The sequence below is a fragment of the Periplaneta americana genome, chromosome 7, assembly GCF_040183065.1.
Source record: "Periplaneta americana isolate PAMFEO1 chromosome 7, P.americana_PAMFEO1_priV1, whole genome shotgun sequence".
Taxonomy (NCBI): Eukaryota; Metazoa; Arthropoda; class Insecta; order Blattodea; family Blattidae; genus Periplaneta; species Periplaneta americana.
This window is the reverse complement of record NC_091123.1, coordinates 131,701,706-131,720,349: the sequence shown is the minus strand read 5'-3', so window position 1 is coordinate 131,720,349 and position 18,644 is coordinate 131,701,706.

Here is an 18,644-nt window from a genome sequence, read left to right as displayed (position 1 = left end):
TCTGGGTCAGTTACAAGCAATGAATGAACAATAAATTATGTCACAGCCTCCTTGCTACAAAATATGCAACGAGCAAATAGCTTTTTGATGACAAGAAAATGAATCTAGTAGGCTGTGATCGGAAACGAGAACTGCGAAGTTAAAATCTGGCCAACTCTCACGTTCCCGGACTCCGGCAAGTTTTTTGTTAATTGTGAATGCACACATTTAAGTTAAATACATTTATTTCAACAATTTTTCCGTTCTCGTTATCGTTTCCGTTCTCGGTTAATTTGTGGACAATAAAATTATCATCTTCATCAAACATATCCAAAAACTACCGAGCGAAACCTTAATTGCTTCGCCTACTCTCTTCTGAGAGGCTTTCAACTTAAAGGAAGCTCCTAGTTCCGTTTCTGGCTGTAAGAATTACTACATATTTGCAATTATTTCACGAGTTTGACTATGCAACGCTTTCCTGTTTAATTATCTTTTAATCGGGATCATTTTAATATCAGTAGATGTTTTCACCTCCGTCAGTACGATATCAGGGGAAGAGACTAGGCACACGATACACACACTGTGGATGGTTAAACAAATTTGAACCTTGCACTTCCTGGTTTCGTAACTTAGAATCATGAACTCGTCCATTGCTTTTGCGCGTTCTTTACACACTGTTCTTCTCTAATAGTACGCCCTATAATTATTGTGTGAATGTGTATACAGTATATTTATCATTTTGTTCATTCCTGGTTCTGTGTGTTGTATTTTGTATTTTATTATATATTTTTGTTTACTTCATTGAAATTATTCTTGTATTTTTTAATCTGAATAATTATTATATTAATATTAGGATTGTGAACATATATCCATTATTATTATTATTATTATTATTATTATTATTAATTATTAACAATCATGATCTTTTCAGAATGAAGATTAGTATGCAATATACTAGCCTATATGTGAGAGTTAGTGCATTTATTTTATCGTTTTATGCAATATAAGCATTTGTAGGAGTGTTTGTGTGTATACACAGTGGACAAAAATAACGGCACAAAATTAGAAATACTCTATTTTCGGAAATACATAACATTAATTTATAATGAATACACTGTTGGAAAGAGTAGACTTTAAAGATGAGCAGGACTTTGTATTATGTTTTTTGAGGTTCAATTAAAATCTTATGGTTTTTAAGACAATTTATTACTTCAAAAGCAGAATGTTGGTAAAATTAATAATAATTAATGATCTTTCAAATAATCAAAATTAAAAATGATTCTCTATGTGACTGCCATTTGCCCGCACAACCATTTGTAAGAGTCTTTTCCATTGTCCAATAGCACTGGATATCTGTCTTTAATCAAGCCGGTCCCAGCATTCAAGAAGGCGTAGTCTTAAATGTTCAATATTACGAATTCTTGTTTTGTAGTAAACTGCTTTTTGTAGTTAACCCCATACAAAACGGTCCTTAGGATTAAGATCTTGTTTGAAACTCAAGCGGAAACCATCAGAGAATCTGAGAAGTGCGATCTTTCAAGAAAAAATCTCTCAGGAGGGATATCATCACAGTCTACTATATACAGTCGCGAAGCTTGAGGTGATTTTTTGCAAATCTCGCGATAAAGCGCTCCAAGCGGTTAGCAACTAGAAACAATAGACTGTCCACTGTCGACTTTGGATTTAGAGTCGACTGTGTCGTATTTCTATCGAGTGCTAGGTCGTTGCGTATTTCGCATTGATGCTTGTGAAGAAAAATCCTAACATCTATTTCTTATTTTACTTCTAGATGCAAAAAGTGGTTAATAAACAGCAGGAGGGAAGATCTAATGACAAATAATGAAGCATATCTTTATAATAATATAAAGTTTTGCTCTCTTCATTTCGAAAACACACAATTTATGAATGAAAACAAAAATAAATTAATCTGGAATTCAGTTCGAATTTTGATGTTTCAAATAAACCTGTTCTGTTATTACCTGCAGCTGAGAAACAAAAGCTTTGCACTAATTCTACGTCTGTATCAGCTGATTCCTTGAATAATTGTACATTTTCAGACAACTTAGGCCTACTTTTTTTTTTTTTCAAAGGATATGTTTTTAATTATATCTGTTAATTTTGTTGCTATTTTTATTTGTTACTTTACTAGAGACGTAGAAAAAGTAAGCCTGTTACAATAACATTTATTGATCACGTTTTATTTCCAATTCTGGTGTGATTATTATTGCTTAACCTCATCCCACTTTGTTAACTACGTAAGCCTACACTACAAGCACCGGTACACGTAAGTTACTCCCATTAATTCATATTCCCATTATTATTATTATTATTATTATTATTATTATTATTATTATTATTATTATATTATTGTTGTAAAGGGAAATGCAAATTAATATTTATTGGTTTCATAGTTCATTATCGCTATAATCTTGAATGAGTGAAGCGATTATAGTAAATTTCAGTTTGTTTTGCACAAACAAAAATAATATTAACCTATTTCTTGCAGGTATTTTCGAGTTTATGGTGGAATTTAATATACTTCATTAAAATAATAAATGAACTTTATCCATTTAATATTTCAATAATGGAAGGAAAGTGTTAATTTTTCCAAAAGAACCCGACAACGAAAGTGTAACATATTTTGTCGTCTGCTAGGAGAGATCTGTGATGATGAGGCGATGGTAGCGATCCTAGTGGTGGGCAACTACCCATGTTTGCATTTTTACTACATATTGAGCTTCGCGACTGTATATAGTAGACTGTGATATCATGTCCGTATCTTGCTAATCAATCGCTGTACATTTGAAACAGACATTCTCGCTGAGCGTAGTTCCTTACAATTTGACGGGCAGATAAATTATCATATTGTGCAAATGTTTAATTAAAATCTTCTCTTCGTTAAACGGAATAAAATAAATGATGACAGCACAACAAACGGCTTGGCCTGCTGAACTCTTAAGGCCATAATGCTTAGTTCGGCATAAACGATCGATTTTGCACTACCTTACAAAAAATGAAAGATAGTGTTTAATAAATTACTAAAAAAATAAATTTTACAGTACTTTCTCGGTCTACAAGGACTGTGAAATTTTCCTGTGAAATAAACTTTCAAATGAAATCATTAGCTACTGGAATATAACCATTTAAATTTTGTGCCTTTTTTTGGTCCACTGTGTTTATGAGTATCTGTATGATGGGTAAGGTGGAAATAAATTTCACGCAATATAAAAGAGGAAATATACGGAACAAACAAACAATTTCTCCTCTATTGTGAGGTGATAGCTTTAAAAAATACCCGACTTTCATTACAAAAATATTTCCCCTCTTGTCAGTATCCATTTCCCACACAGGTTAATAAATGTAATTGTAAATCCAATTAGGAAGCGTAATCTAATTAAACACAATTAATATCGATTGTTGCCCTTACATTTGAAATTGATAACTTAAAATACTATTTTGATGTCATTTCATTTATATTATGTATTAAACAGTATTATACACAATGTGTATTCAGGATGTGTGTTCTAATTGCATATTTGATATACAACAGCTTTTGCTAACAGTACAGAAAATTAAATTCATTGTATTTCCATACAGCAAATTATATCCACAGAACTGGAAATATTTTGCACATATTGAATAGAAAGACTTGTTTTAATATACATTATAGGAGCTACTATAGTCCCATCGTTATTTCCGGCAGCCAATCACGTTGCAGGTAGGCTATATTTAAAAGTGTGCGTCTTGTGATTCGCTGATGATGGCGTTATGCATTTCCTAAGGCTCGATATACTTAATATAATCGCTCGCCATTTTTGTTCTTTCGTTGGTGTTCGCAGAAAGCACACGAGGGAGTTATTTGCCGCTCAATTACAGTGCGTTTGATTTATTATCATAGGAGCTACGACATGATAATGTTTAATGGTGCGGCAAATAGATTCCTCGTCTGGTAACTTGCCAACGAAAGAACAAAAATGGCGAACGATACTACCTACCTAGACTTTATAGAGCCTTCACTTCGTAAGATATAAGCAAAGAGGAGGACTCACGCTGGGAATTACAGCGTCGCGACTATAGAACTAAATTTGGAGTAACCGTTTAAAATCCCTAGAAAGTCATTTTCAGTGTGACGGCACTTAAAACATTAAGTGTGTTCTAATATAATATTATTATGCCTTTACAAAATGCACAATCCAAAATACTGATTAGTATTTAAAAAATGCCGACTTTATGTAAAGCGCGCCCAGACGTTCTCAGAGTGAATATCATTATGGTAAGATAGTAGTACTGATTAAGTTGCAATAATTTTGATGGTGTATGGGAGCTCTTATCCTTGAATTATTGTATATTTGCATGTTGAACCTACTTTCCCACTGTTATTATAGCAATTATAATTTCTACTTGCAAACGCACTAAGTGAATTGATATATAAAAAAAGTATATGTTTGTAGTGGGGAAGTGGGTTCGAAGACAATATGTCTGTATCAAGAGAAACCACAGTTCATGACCCATCTCCTCACCACTAGTGTGGAATTCATATCAAAAATATAGTAATATTAATATTAGTAATTTTTGCCCTGGATATGAATTTGTATATAAGAAAACTAACTTGTACATAAAGAATAACCTATATTAGATAGTGATTATACATACGAGAAATGTGTGCAAACAATAACAGTGTAATATAGTGTGTTTTAATTGTGTGAATTTTTATTTTTATATGTGTTTTAATTTTATACAGATTCAATGATTTTGGTTTATTGTGATAAATAGGCTAGTTCCAGAAAAAAACATACATTATTCAATCTATGTAAATCTCCTCTTCCATTTGTACAATACTATCTATTATTGTTTATCATAAATAAAAGTAATAAAACAACCACAATCTATTACAATCAATTTCTTACAAGAGAGATAAGTATGTAAGTTTGGTGTTCTCTATCGTTGCTAGTTTTTAAGGGTAGTGTGTAGTGATTCCTGTGTGATTAAAGAATTTCAGTACAGAAGTTTAGTTCAATATTTCTAGGCTTTTAGTGTTCAGAGTGAAATAAAATTGTCCGTGGTCATACAATAAATCATGAATTCAGTAGTATAAAAAACAACTTAGGCTATTAGTTTCGTATCAAAGTGCGAAAGAAAGGCCCTAATTGATAACATGTTTTTCACTTCGCTAACTGTACCAGTACCTCATTTTTCAGGTGCACATTACTTATTACAATCTTCACTCATATACTTCGTGTTTTTTTAAGTTATCGAGTAATGTATATTCTAAATTCTAAAGCAAATTTAGTTAAATATTTCACTTTTAGTGAAACATAAAAAATATTGAACTGTGATTAACATTTTTTTTCTATTTTTTCAATGTATATACATATATTTTCCCTCATGTTATGTGTGTGATATTCATAAACACGTAGGTCTACTTTGTAGACAACAGGCTGCAGAAAACATTGTAAAAATTTCATGTAAATATATTCAGTAGTTTCACAGAAAAATTCACTTGTTTTAAAAATATCAACTTAAGGAAAACTGCGTTAAAAAAAAAAAAGATGTATGAATTACATACGCCGCCAGATTTAAAGAGGTCATTTAAAAGGCTTATCTGCAGGGTTACCCTCACAATATATATTGTTTTAAAGAGCAAGTTTCGTACTTTTTTAAACACAAAATAAAAAAAATCACTACTCGGTTCTCTTAAGCTGATTTCTATACCGATAAAATTGTACCACTTTCTTGTACACTACAATGGCGTCACCGTCTGGCACGCGCATCCTACCCGTTAGCGACAGTGCGTCGATGCTACCCGCAACACACAGTAACCTATACTTCGTTCCATAATATCTGACAGGAGAAATAAACATTTCCGGTAGATGGGATAGGTATAATTACTATTCAGTCAATGGCAGAGGTCTCATTCCACGCTTGTCTTGAAGTTGGGCGGTCTAAAATGTTCTACCTCCACTCAACTTCAAGACAAGCATGCATTGAGACCTCATTGGTTGAATTGCAATTATGCTTCTCTTCTCCTCGGGCGGAAATGTTTACTCCTCCTTGAATAACCACTTTTTTCAGTCTTATTGTAGCATGGTTGGTGACGAGTTAAAGAAGAATATACGCGCGCATACAGAAAAATGCCAGTCCTCACCTTTCCAACAAACTAATTTCAGTGACAAAGGGTAACATAGTAATTGTTATATTCATGAAACAAATGCATAAATAATTCAATACATAACACAGGGCTCCCACAAAAGACCTTTACGATTGTGAACGCATGTAACTGACGTTTAATGAATCTCAGATACATAAAATTGATACCAAGAGAAAGAGAAAATCAAAAAGTTATAGTATTTTACCTCCGAGATGTTCAATGTTCTTCTGGTAACATGCACAGTAGTCTGTGGTCGATTGATGCTTTAGTTCCTGCGATGCAGGCTCGTAGATCAAGCAAGTTCTGTGGTAAGGCTGGCACGTAGACTATCTCTAACATACCGACACATAAAATAATCAAGGGATATCAAGTCTGGAGAACGTAGAGGTCAACGAAAGAGTTCACTGTCGTTCCGACCATCCCAATTCATCTGGTAGTCGGTTGTTTCCTTTCAAAAATGTAGGCGATGTTTTTCCTGATGCACTTTTTTAGTTCTTCCAGAGTATGTTCATTATTATTTATTTGTATTTTAGAGTTAAGTCGGGAGATCAAGAGGGTCACATATTGTCTACTGATAACTTTTTTTTTTAATCTCTATGAAGTTCATCCATAGGATATGGCTGTATATGTCGTCATGAAATATTGTTGGAAAATGGCAGAAGCACGCTTCCTATCCATTACATCACAAAACTTGGATGAAAAATTACTAAATCACTTCCACATAATACTCATAACGAATAGTTATTAAAAATAGAGTTCATTATCTTCTCACCATTTATTGCACACATACACCTATTTTCACATCTTATACATGAAGTTTATGAAGGAAGTGCGTAGTTTCTTGAGGCTTCAATACTTATTATTTTTGGTATCTTCATACCCATGGAGATGAAGCCGGGTCTCTTCTGAAAACAAAAGAAGATTATAGTCAATTTCGTCGTCATGACAAAATTCATGCCTAGGTACAGGATTACTGGGCCATATTTCTTCAACAACTGTAAATTTATAAGGTTTTAACTTCAATATCTTTGCAGCAATTCGCAAGGAACTCTTATTCCCGTTTTCTGCGAAAGAGAACGAAGAAATTTTTTTTTAGGAGAATGAGCCAAGTGAGTTCCAGTGTCTTTCAAATTTTCCTTGGTGAGCACAGTACGGTGTCTTCTGAATTTCTTAAGGGTGGTTCACAATAAACCGGGAACGGAAACAACGAGAACCAGAACGGAAATAATGGTTAATTGTGAATGCTCATATTTAAATATATTTATTTTAACATTACTTCCGTTCTCGTTCTCGTTGCCGTTTCCATTCCCGGTTTATTGTGAACCATCCTTTATCCGTGACACTTCCGGTCTCGCGGAATTTATTCACAAGCCTACTTGGAACGTTATCTATCACTTGATAATTTTGCTGAAATCGTCGTCGAACTACACGAGCCAAATTTGTTGACACACATTATCGCTGTGCAATTCTATAACTGCCTGACATTTCTTGCTAAAATGTAATAACGATCATACTAGTACAATTGTGTCAATTTTCACGAAAGACTCAACACGACTCGGACAGACTTTTGGAGCCAGCCGCGCAACATTCTCATTGACCAAGTTCTCTGCGTAAGAGGATGCTACGAGTGACCCGGGGTGGAGCCAGATTGCCGCGTTGCGGTTTCTCTACTATCCACTCACCTAGTACATACAGTACCTAAAACAATTCTCACCATCACAACACCATAAACTGAGACATTTACCGTATCTGAGTACGAGCTGCATTCCTGTGTCAATTGAGGTTGCCATTTGGGAACTTAAACATGATATCACCATCCACAAACTTCTCATTGGGTATGAATTCTTAAAGCATATTATCGTTAAGGGCAATGAAACTTATTCAGTCTGTGAATATCGAAACCAGAGAGCAGTTAAAACAACAGACGCACGAACATTCTCCAAACAAACCCAGAAAAAGTTCAAACAAATTTCGCCTGAAAGCTGTTCTAGGATAGAGAAAAGAAGTGATTGTGATTGTACATTTGTGGAACCGGGAACAACAATAATAGCTGAGAGGTACTGTGAAACACTACAAAAATTGTGCATGGAAATTCAGAACAAGAGTTGAAGAGTTGGTGTAAAATCATGATTGAGCTCGTGGGTGCCAAACGTTCATGCCCCGATACCATAACTTTTTGAAATTAGGATGTTACTGTATAGAATCAGACTAGGGTAGTGGATATGTGTTGTATTATAGGTAAATGTTAATAATTCGGAAGTTAGACCTATACACAATACCCGGTTGTTATTGATAATAACCATTGCATTTGGTTAATTGAATTAATATCTTTAAATATACGAGTATCATCTTTACCAGATATTATATGAAATAAACAACGAATTAAGAAGAGAAACTGATAGGGCGAAGAAAGATTAGATGAAAAATAAATGTAAAGAAATAGAATAACATTAAAACGAGTTATGTAAGTCCTCTCTATAAATTCTCATAAGCTTTTAAAATCGTAAAACCCTTTTTGAATCACTCTGTATATAAAACTATTAATATCTGAAGGCTTATATATTTTTAAATAATGGCGTAAACGTGCTCCAAATGATGTAGGAACGAAAACATTTTAGCACTGAAAAATTTATTAAATATTTTCATGTTTTGCAAAAAAGTGCTCCATATAGTTTTTTTACTTGGTTATTTAATGACGCTGTATCAACTGCGGGGTTATTTAGTGTCCATGGAATTGGTGATAGCGAGCTGGAACTTGGCGAGATGAGGCCGAGGATTCGCAATAGATTACCTGACATTCACCTTACGGTTGGAAAAACCTCGGAGAAAACCCAACCAGGCAACTCCGGATCGGCAGGCAAGCGCTTTAGCCGACTAAGTTACGCCGGTGGCTGCTTCATATTGTGCCGGTCTGTAGTGATAAGTATGATGTTGATGACAATTACAGTGAAAGACATATTATGGTATGAAGGTATCATTATTATTATTATGATTATGATTATTATTATGATGATGATGATTATTATTATTATTATTATTATTTGTAATTACTAATGTCACGTATCATGAAATGATTAACAAAATAAATAAGCTTCGAAACTGTCGTTTGTGCTAGCAAATATACTCTCCTACGGCGATGTAGATTCGGTTAATGCACGAATAAACACACACACACATACACACATATACAATAATCCAAAACTGTTACAGCTGCATTCCTGAAGTGGATCAATGAGAAGGTACAACGCACGAAGCTAACCTACTGTATTATACAGTGTATCAGTACAACAGCAGTATTGTGTGATTGTGCGTTGGTTTTTTTAAACAGGGGGTTATTGTACCTACGTTTACTTTCTCCAAGAAGGAAGGTCTAATTTTGCATCTACAAACAAACGTTCGTATTACAGTTTAATAAAAGAATCATAACTCTTCACCATAGATATTAGAATACAATGTAGTCTTTGTATTTTAATTTAAATTATCATCAGTGCTTTCAAAGTTCAGTTAATATAGTTCTGTGTATAAGGAAGCATTTGTGGTGGTTTAAATTTAGATTTAGGTCTTCCGTAAATAATACTGCGTTTTAATTTCCTGTCCATTGTGCTCCTTTGTTGCCACACGATCAGTTTTTCCCATTCAAGCCAAACTTGTCTGAAGTATCGACCACAGTTTCGAACACATTCTCGCCAGCAGTGCGATATGTAAAGGTAGAGGTCTAAAAATAATTCTTCGATTACTTACAGTTAGTTCATTTTTCTACTCCTCTTATAAATATAGGTATTATTATTATTATTATTATTATTATTATTATTATTATTATTATTATTACTAAGTTATTATCCTAAAGGAGGACGGCTAGCCTAATTCTGGAGCAATGTCCATCTGATATAACAGTTACGTTGATCCCCAGCCAGGCGTAATCCCAACTCACACCGGCTGACTAGACTACGGTTTCCTGAGTAAACAGGTTTCGAGGAGACAATTCCGCTCATTTCTAGATGACCCCCACTCTGAATGTCACCAGCCGATGATAATAAAGTGCTGTTCAACGATAAAATGTAGTAGGACGGAATGATGGTGCATAACTTGGGGAAGCGAGAGAACCATCAGAAAAACTCCAACTGCGATCTTGTCCGTCACAATGATAAATCCTAGTCCTTACCGGGACTCGAACCATGATAGCCTGTTTGAAAACTATAAACTTCCCACGGATATATTAGACTTTTTTGTTATATTCAATATGAAGAATTCGCTCTGCAAAGCTGAAGGGTTATTTCACTTCCACCCTGCATAAAATAGCTTCCGCAGTGATCACATCCTATCTAATGTGTGGGTGTATTATGATTTTGAGGTTATTTTCAATTATGCAATTACTGTAAGTTTCTTTTCTCCCGTGTTTGATGTGTAGCTGGATCGAAATTTCACCTAACTTAGGGTAAAATATGGTTCAGTAAAGTCAGGCATTTGTTATTATTATCATTATCATCATCATCATCATCATCATCATCATCATTATTATTATTATTATTATTATTATTATTATTATAAATTGTATCATCAGTGATTTAAATAGGCCTAAGTGTATCTTAAAAACAACATGTCAAAGAACTGTGGTCTTCAGCTACAAAAATATTCCCCATCTGCCATGTCTGAAATGCAAATTCAAGCACGTTGGGTCGAAGAGGCAAGGGACGGGAGTTGAGTGTAAACTCGTGCCAGAACCATGGAAACAAGCGCCCACTAATCCAACCCCGTGGACGAAATTCACACTGTCCTTGCGTCCTGGGCTTCGTGTAGCTTCAATCCAATCTTCCATGCTAACATCGTTCATTTTGATTTTCAACACTTTTGCGCTGGATTGCTTAAACAGTAGTTTGATGGGTAATTATTTCTTTGTTAGAACGAATTGAATTCTTGGATGATTAATGAATCAGTCGATTTTGATGTATTAGTTAATAATTATTATCGACTGAATGGACATTTGAGGGGATTAATTAAATGATTGGAACGTGATATGAAGGGCAATGCATTATTAATGAATAATAAAAATATTAGATATTGACATCGTATGTATTGAAGGCGATGGAATGCCATAGTATTGTTTTGTTTTTGTTCTTTTTTTTTTTTTGTTAATAATTATTAGTCTATTATTTTGTAATACAGGGATTTAAAACGAGAATATAAACTCCTGCAAAGAAAGCATTTTAAAATAGCATAGCTACTCTTCGATATATCGATCGATAGCTAAGAACTGATACCTCGTATCTATAAATTTTCAGGTGAATAAGAAATGGTTTCAAAAATTAATTTTTCTCGAACTACACAAACTTTTTATATAGGTGCTGTATGTTACTGCTTTGAAAGATTTTCTACTCTACTGTCGAACTTTGTGAACATAATAATGTTTTTGTTTGTTTAGTCAACTGTCCGAAGATAGGTCTGAACCTCACGTATGATACCAACAAAACACCACTTATGAGGCAACTAAGCCAAGAGATAATGGGTAGGGCGGTCAGTTCCTTTTTCCCTCCACAGATATAGTCTATCGCCGATTAGCTACATATTACACTAATCAGATTTCAGATACATACAAACAATTATTCTTCCTCTGACACATATCGTCAAGTGAGATGTCTGCCTGATAATAGATGTAGGCCTACATGTCAGCCAGAATCTTAACCAAAGGATAATAATGTAGTTAATCTAAGTAATAACCAGGCTTCGAGACTTGGGACCCGATACAATAAGTTTACTGTGCATGTACTATAGGTTTTTGACTCGCTGTAGGTAGTGAAAGGTAGAGATGTGTTGAGGTAACAACGTTGGTGTTTAGAATAGAGTACGGTAGTATGGGGAAATATACATTACACAATGACAATGTCAAAATAATGTGGAACGCATTTATTTTCCTGTCTTTTATAAGTATTTGTTTTTAATTATACACAGTGTTAATGGTGGAAAAAAAACATGTAGCAATTTTAATTTCTTCATTTATCCTATTGGTCGTCTTTAGGAAGTGCAGTTACAGTACCGAATTGCAATACAGTATACTACAAGATACATTTTCAGTGTCTCAAACGTAAATCTTTTTCGATTATCTGCCAAACACAATTTGTACTGTGAAAAACTGCGCTCTACGTCACATGACGAAAAAACCTAACATCATTGCAGTCTCTAAGGGACAGTCCTTTATTCTGGGGTGACTCTATATCCACTAATTTACTGTTTATATTACACAGTGATCCATACCCATTATTTTTACATAAAATTGATTTCCACTTCTATTTTACACGTTCAGTAACCGGTGTACTTGATGTCTCATTAATTCTCTGCATCATTTTCTAAATTAATTTGAGGGCTTCCGGCATCTCTTGCTTTGACTTTTCTAACCGTGTAATAGTTTCAGACACAGTTTGAAAATATATTTGTATGAAAACCAAATTATTCGTCAGAACCTTCAAATCCAGAGCGTTTTCCTTTGCGTATTTGTTGGCATTCAATCTACAGTATCCCCACCCACTGTACGCTTTACCACTATACTCAGAACGACGTTATGCGGATTTCCCACTGAACTGCTCTATCGGGTCCGAAGTCTCGAAGCCTGGTAATAACCTAATAATGTGGTTAAAATAATGACAAATTTTCTAGATACAAGGTATCACTTCTTAACCGTCGATGTATAGCCAAGGAATGGAAGCTTTTCACTATAGATCAGGGTTTAAGCTATAAAATAAATAATTGTTGCAAAAATGGACAAATGAAAAACTATATTTGTGCAAGTTGCGAAATGCTTGTGTGTGTGCTCCTGAGCACGAGTCTTATTCATAAAGGAGTGGGCTAGTTTATCTTGCATTGTATTAACTTGTATTCATTTCAAACTTGCTAGCAATAAAATGAATAAATAAAGCGAAAAGATAAAATTAATAAAGTATGCAGGAACAAAAAGTTATGTAATTTGTTTCTTGAAGTTTTATTACTTTCAATCCATCTTATCACATTCTAGATATCCTTGTGTAAGTATAAATTATACTGCTGAATTTACATCACATTAAAATGCATTATTTTATGGGCACGCTGAACATGAAATTCTTTACTAGTAGGCCTTTCAAGATTTATTGTTAGCAGAGTGCTAACTCTTTTACTGAAAGACGGTTTCTAATTCCAGTTTTCACAAGATGCATGCACCTAAATCCCGCTCAGAATTTACAGTATGCAATGGAATTATATAAATCAATTAGAAGAAATTGTTCACTTAACTTAGTCTACATGAATTGCACCAACTCTTTGAAATCAATTTCTGAAGATCTATTGCTCAATGCCTTTTTGAACATAGCCCATGCCATTAGCATTTCATTTAATTCAGATTAGTTCAAACACATCTCTGATTTCATTTTCTGCATTACCATCTTCGTTTCTGAAGTCCAATTTGGTTGTCGCATTTTTGCACATTTACATTCAAAGTTTGTTGCATTTTTTAGAATTCGAGTAGCAAAATGTGACAAATATAACTGTGACTTAAACTCTGTATAGATATTGAATTTATAGGTAACCTTTAATAGTAATATCATTTACTTAATCTTGTTCAAGTGTTTCTGACACACTAAAAAAACGGAAGTTTGGTTCATTAAGTTATACTACAACCTATAACGCTATTTACATAAGTTATCTGATATTACAAAAAGCCTTTTCGCTTTCTGTTTAAACGGAAATAAAAATCCCCTTGATAAATTAGCCACAATCACAAAATGTCTAACAATTTTTACGCCAGAAATTTATTAAACTTCTGCCAATGATTGCTAGTTTGTCCAGAAAACCGCACTCTTATTATAGATGTAAGATCAACTCATACACAAGACAAATATTTACTTCCGCTTAGAATATCCGGAGAACCCAGAAAGAGCAACTTCATCCTACCAAATCTATACAACCATTCAATCTCCACCTCCCCTTACTCCAGACAAATAAACACTGTGTCACATTCAATCGGCCTTGGTAAACCTGTTCTCATGCAAGAAAGAAGCGAATTTTAGAAACAGTCTACTGGTTCCGCTTTTTTTACTTGAATATTCTATAGATACATGGAAAAGTCCTACAGCACAAATTAAACTTCTAGAATAGCCCAAGACTTTTATCCAAAATGATGTTATATCCATCCTTTACTTTCTCATTATAATAAATTAAAAACATGTGTCAGTCATTAATCTTCTCTTCAGTCTGATTCGTATCCCTTTTTCTGTGAAAGAGTTCCCTCTAATAAATTTTACCTTTGCTTCACATTAATAAATAAGGTATGGAAATAGCGAAGATTTCGTTGGAAAGACTGAGTATGACATGCTTCTACGAATTAGTAATTTTATTAGAATGTCTAATATATGCTGTTTCTTTTGTGGAACTTTAATAGCAAACTTGAAACGCAATTTAATGTTCCCGTTAGGAAATTTTAAAGATGTGCTAGAAACACATTTATCAGTAAGTCCCGGATTTTTATGTAATTAATATGAAAGTGCCAAATATGCACATACAAATGTAGCAAATATCGGGGAAATATGTAATTAAACATGTAGTATTAATAAAATATGTAATTTAAAATCACTATTTATTAATGCATTAAATTCACAAAAAAGTCGTCACAATTTAATTGGTCAGTTGAAGTGGGAGGATATAGCCTGGAAAGTGACTTTCCATTTCCACCTCATTGTATAGTTTACAAATAAAGAGTGCGGCAAAACATCCTCCCTAATTTAAAGTTTAAATAAAAAACAGATGGATCAAAATAAGGAAACTGTATTAATATGAATTGTATCTAAACAGTGGGAAATTTAGGTTTATACATGCGTTGCCATAGCGATATCAAATGACATGCGCAAAAAAAGAAAAATTGAATAGGACATTGAATACACGGAATTGACATTCAATTAGTGCAAATTGTAATCTGTAACGAATTCAAACTATTCCGTGGACGAGTAAAGAACATGCTTACGCTGTGGTATTGTTTCTGGTAAGTGGTAATTCCGTTGTCGCTGCTCAGATGTTTCCCGGACGCTTAATTTCTTCACATGGCGACGTCCCCTGGCCAGCACGATCACAAGACCTTGCACCCTGCGATTTTTTTTCTATGGGGGCATCTTAAGGCTGAGGTGTTCAAATGTCTTTGCCAAACCTAAAAAATGCAATACACGAAGAAATTGGTCTTATTCCTCAAGAAATGCTAGTTAGAGTGATGCAGAATTTCCGAAGTCGCATTCAACAATACATTGATAGTGAATGACACCACTTGAGAGACACGTTATTAAAAAAATGAAAAATTCCCACTGTTAAGATATCATTCATATTAATAAAGTTTCCTTATTTTGATCCATCTGTTTTTTATTTAAACTTTAAATTAGGGAGGATGTTTTGCCGCACCCTTTACAACTTGTCTCTGCCACAATTTATGCTTTTTTTTTTCTTCAGCCTTAAGATTTCCTAGAAAAGTATTTTTCTGTGACACACATAATGGTATTTTGATTTACCGACCCAAACCCCTCGCTAATAGCCTACTTTATGCTAGTGAACAGCGACACCCTTCTCATAATTGCACATTTGTGCGCAATTCCCATATTATTATTAATAGCCTACTTTCAATTTGTAACATAGTCAAATGACCGGCGCACCTGACCATCCCAGATTCTGAGAAACCATTAGGACAAATGTATACAGTTGAGGCACTCCGAACTGCTATATTTTACAAACAAAGAGTTGGAATCCCTATGTTTGTGTTTTTATTTATAAAAGAACTATTCTCTTAAGCCAGCTTTAGAAATTGAAGTATTTTCTATAGTTGTGAACAAAACATAACGACGTCAGTTCCGGGCCCTCCCTCTTTACCAGCATCGTGTACTATAGTGAGAACAAAAGGCGGCCCTCTAATCGGAGTGAAGAGACAGGGACGTTAAGACATATGTCCAAGTATATATGAAAAAAAAATTCAATAATTTACTCTGAAAAATAAAAAAGAATTTAATAAAAAAAATTAAAACTCAATAATTGCTTAGATATGTATAAAAATGTTACATTCTTTACATAATATGTAAAATATTTTTTTTTATTTTATTGGGTTATTTTAAGACGCTGTATCAACATCTAGGTTATTTAGCGTCTGAATGATATGAAGGTGATAATGCCGGTGAAATGAGTCCGGGGTCCAGGACCGAAAGTTACCCAGCACTTGCTCGTATTGGGTTGAGGGAAAACCCCGGAAAAAACCTCAACCAGGTAACTTGCCCCGACCGGGATTCGAACCCGGGCCACCTGGTTTTACAGCCAGACGCGCTGACCGTTACTCCACAGGTGTGGACTATGTAAAATATGTAATATTACTAATAATATATAAAAATATGTAAAATGAAACTCTACTACAGTGGTTGCCAAACACCACGAAATTGTGACGTAATAGAAATGCAACCCGCACACCACTATCGCAGGGAGAGGGATGGAGTGGGATCTCCTCAGGTAATGCAGTGAATAACAGTGCAGAGACGGACTGTGACCAAAAAACGAAAGCAATATAATATTCTTCTACTTATTAACTATAGGCCTACATACTTTTTCCCATGTTAATTTTTTATCCTCCTATTAATTATTTTTGTATTATTAATAAAATAAAATAAATTTGCTTTCTTATTTACCATAGAAAGAGCGTGTACTTTACATCAGCAGATATTTGAAATTAGAAAAACGTACCAGACTGGTCACGAAGTTGTAAATTACACTACATACTTCAAAAAAACGTTGAAGTATTTTACTCCGATTAAGACATAGAAGCCGATATTTTTTATTGTTTATTTATTAATGAAATATTAAAATTACACTACATATGTCGAAAAAAACGTCGATGTATTTCACCCCGATTAAGACATAGAAGCCATTACTTTTTATTGTTCGTTTATTATTCAAGTTACAGGTAAGGGCGTGGTAGTCTTCATAACAAGAAAAATAATGACAACGTACATTGTTCTTTTATACTTCATTTAAAATTTTACAACAAATTAAGTATCTCATATGTTTGCCATCTGCACAAAAATAAATACTTTTCCTTCCATGCTCCTTAAAATTAAGTTTTTACTTACTGTTTTCGAAAAGACATCGAAACATATATAATCCTACACACTTGTAACATTACATGCGTACGTCCGCTGCTGATAAATGTCTTTATTTATATCGAAGTTATGGCTGTAAACAGAGGGTGGGGTATGATGCCATGGTTATGCTTGAGTGGAGACAGGGGCATGTGTCGCGACACAGCTTTTGGCGATCACTGCTCTACTATAACCATATCAGAACCACAAATCGCCGACATTTGTTATTTTCAGTAGTCTACAAGTAAAGGAATGCACTATGTAATTACATAAGAATCCGGTCTCTACTTATCAGTACTGTGTTCGAATTTGAGGGAAGACGATGGTATAATTTGACATTTTTCCTAAATGATGCACATTTTTTATTTTTGTAAGTAGGAACATCATGGCTGCAACAACTTAAACCTGAGATTAGTTTAAAAAAGAATTCGGAGCCCAAATTTTGAAAAAAAAAAAAAAAAAAAAAAAAAAAAAAAAGTACCAGTATGCAGTAACCTACGGTAAGTAAATAAGTCATTCCGTACGTAGGATCGTGATTTTACCACAGTCTAGTATATACAGTCGCGAAGCTCAATACGTAATAAATATGCAAACATTAGATAGTTGCTCACCACTAGGATCGCTAATATCGCCTCATTACAGGCAATGCAAAATAGTACCGTCACAGTCTATTGTTTCTAGCACCCTCAAAACTCAAGCTTCGTGACTGCATATAGTAGACTGTGATTTTACTTCATATGGTAATATCTGGTAACAGTTGGTAACACTGACATCACTATAACTTCATTTCCTTTTTTCCTAACCTGCTGTACAGGACTCTAATGAACACGTCATGCATCCATCGTAGGGTGTAGATAGCCTATATGATCAGATGTAAATACACAGACATAGTTTGCATCAGTTACAATGAATGCTGGATTTCCGACCTAATTTAAAACTTTCAGTTGAGTTGCAACATTATATGGATCACAATTATCATATAAAGCTTCATGTTTCCGTTTCACTTGCCGGTAATAGTGGAAATCACTATCCTATAAAAGGACAGAAAGAGATGGGAACAGCCAATTCTTCAGGTGTATTGAAGCGACGACTCGTTAACCTAGGTAATGGAAGCACCGAGTCTTGAATTCGACATAATGACGTAAGCCTTGGGTTTCCTGTCTCCAACTCGCTGCTGTCATCCATCAGAAATGTCGCTACACTCCGTTCACCGGAACGAGATAGTTGGTGTTGACAAGAGTAAGCTAATAATATTGAAATAAGTAAATGTTAATAATCTGACACACTTTCAACTACAGGGATTATTTAGATACAAGACGACGATGGAAGCGATAATGGAGCAATGGTAAAATTAGAACAAAAGGAAGAACGTTCCAACACAGCTGTTCTCGTTCATCACA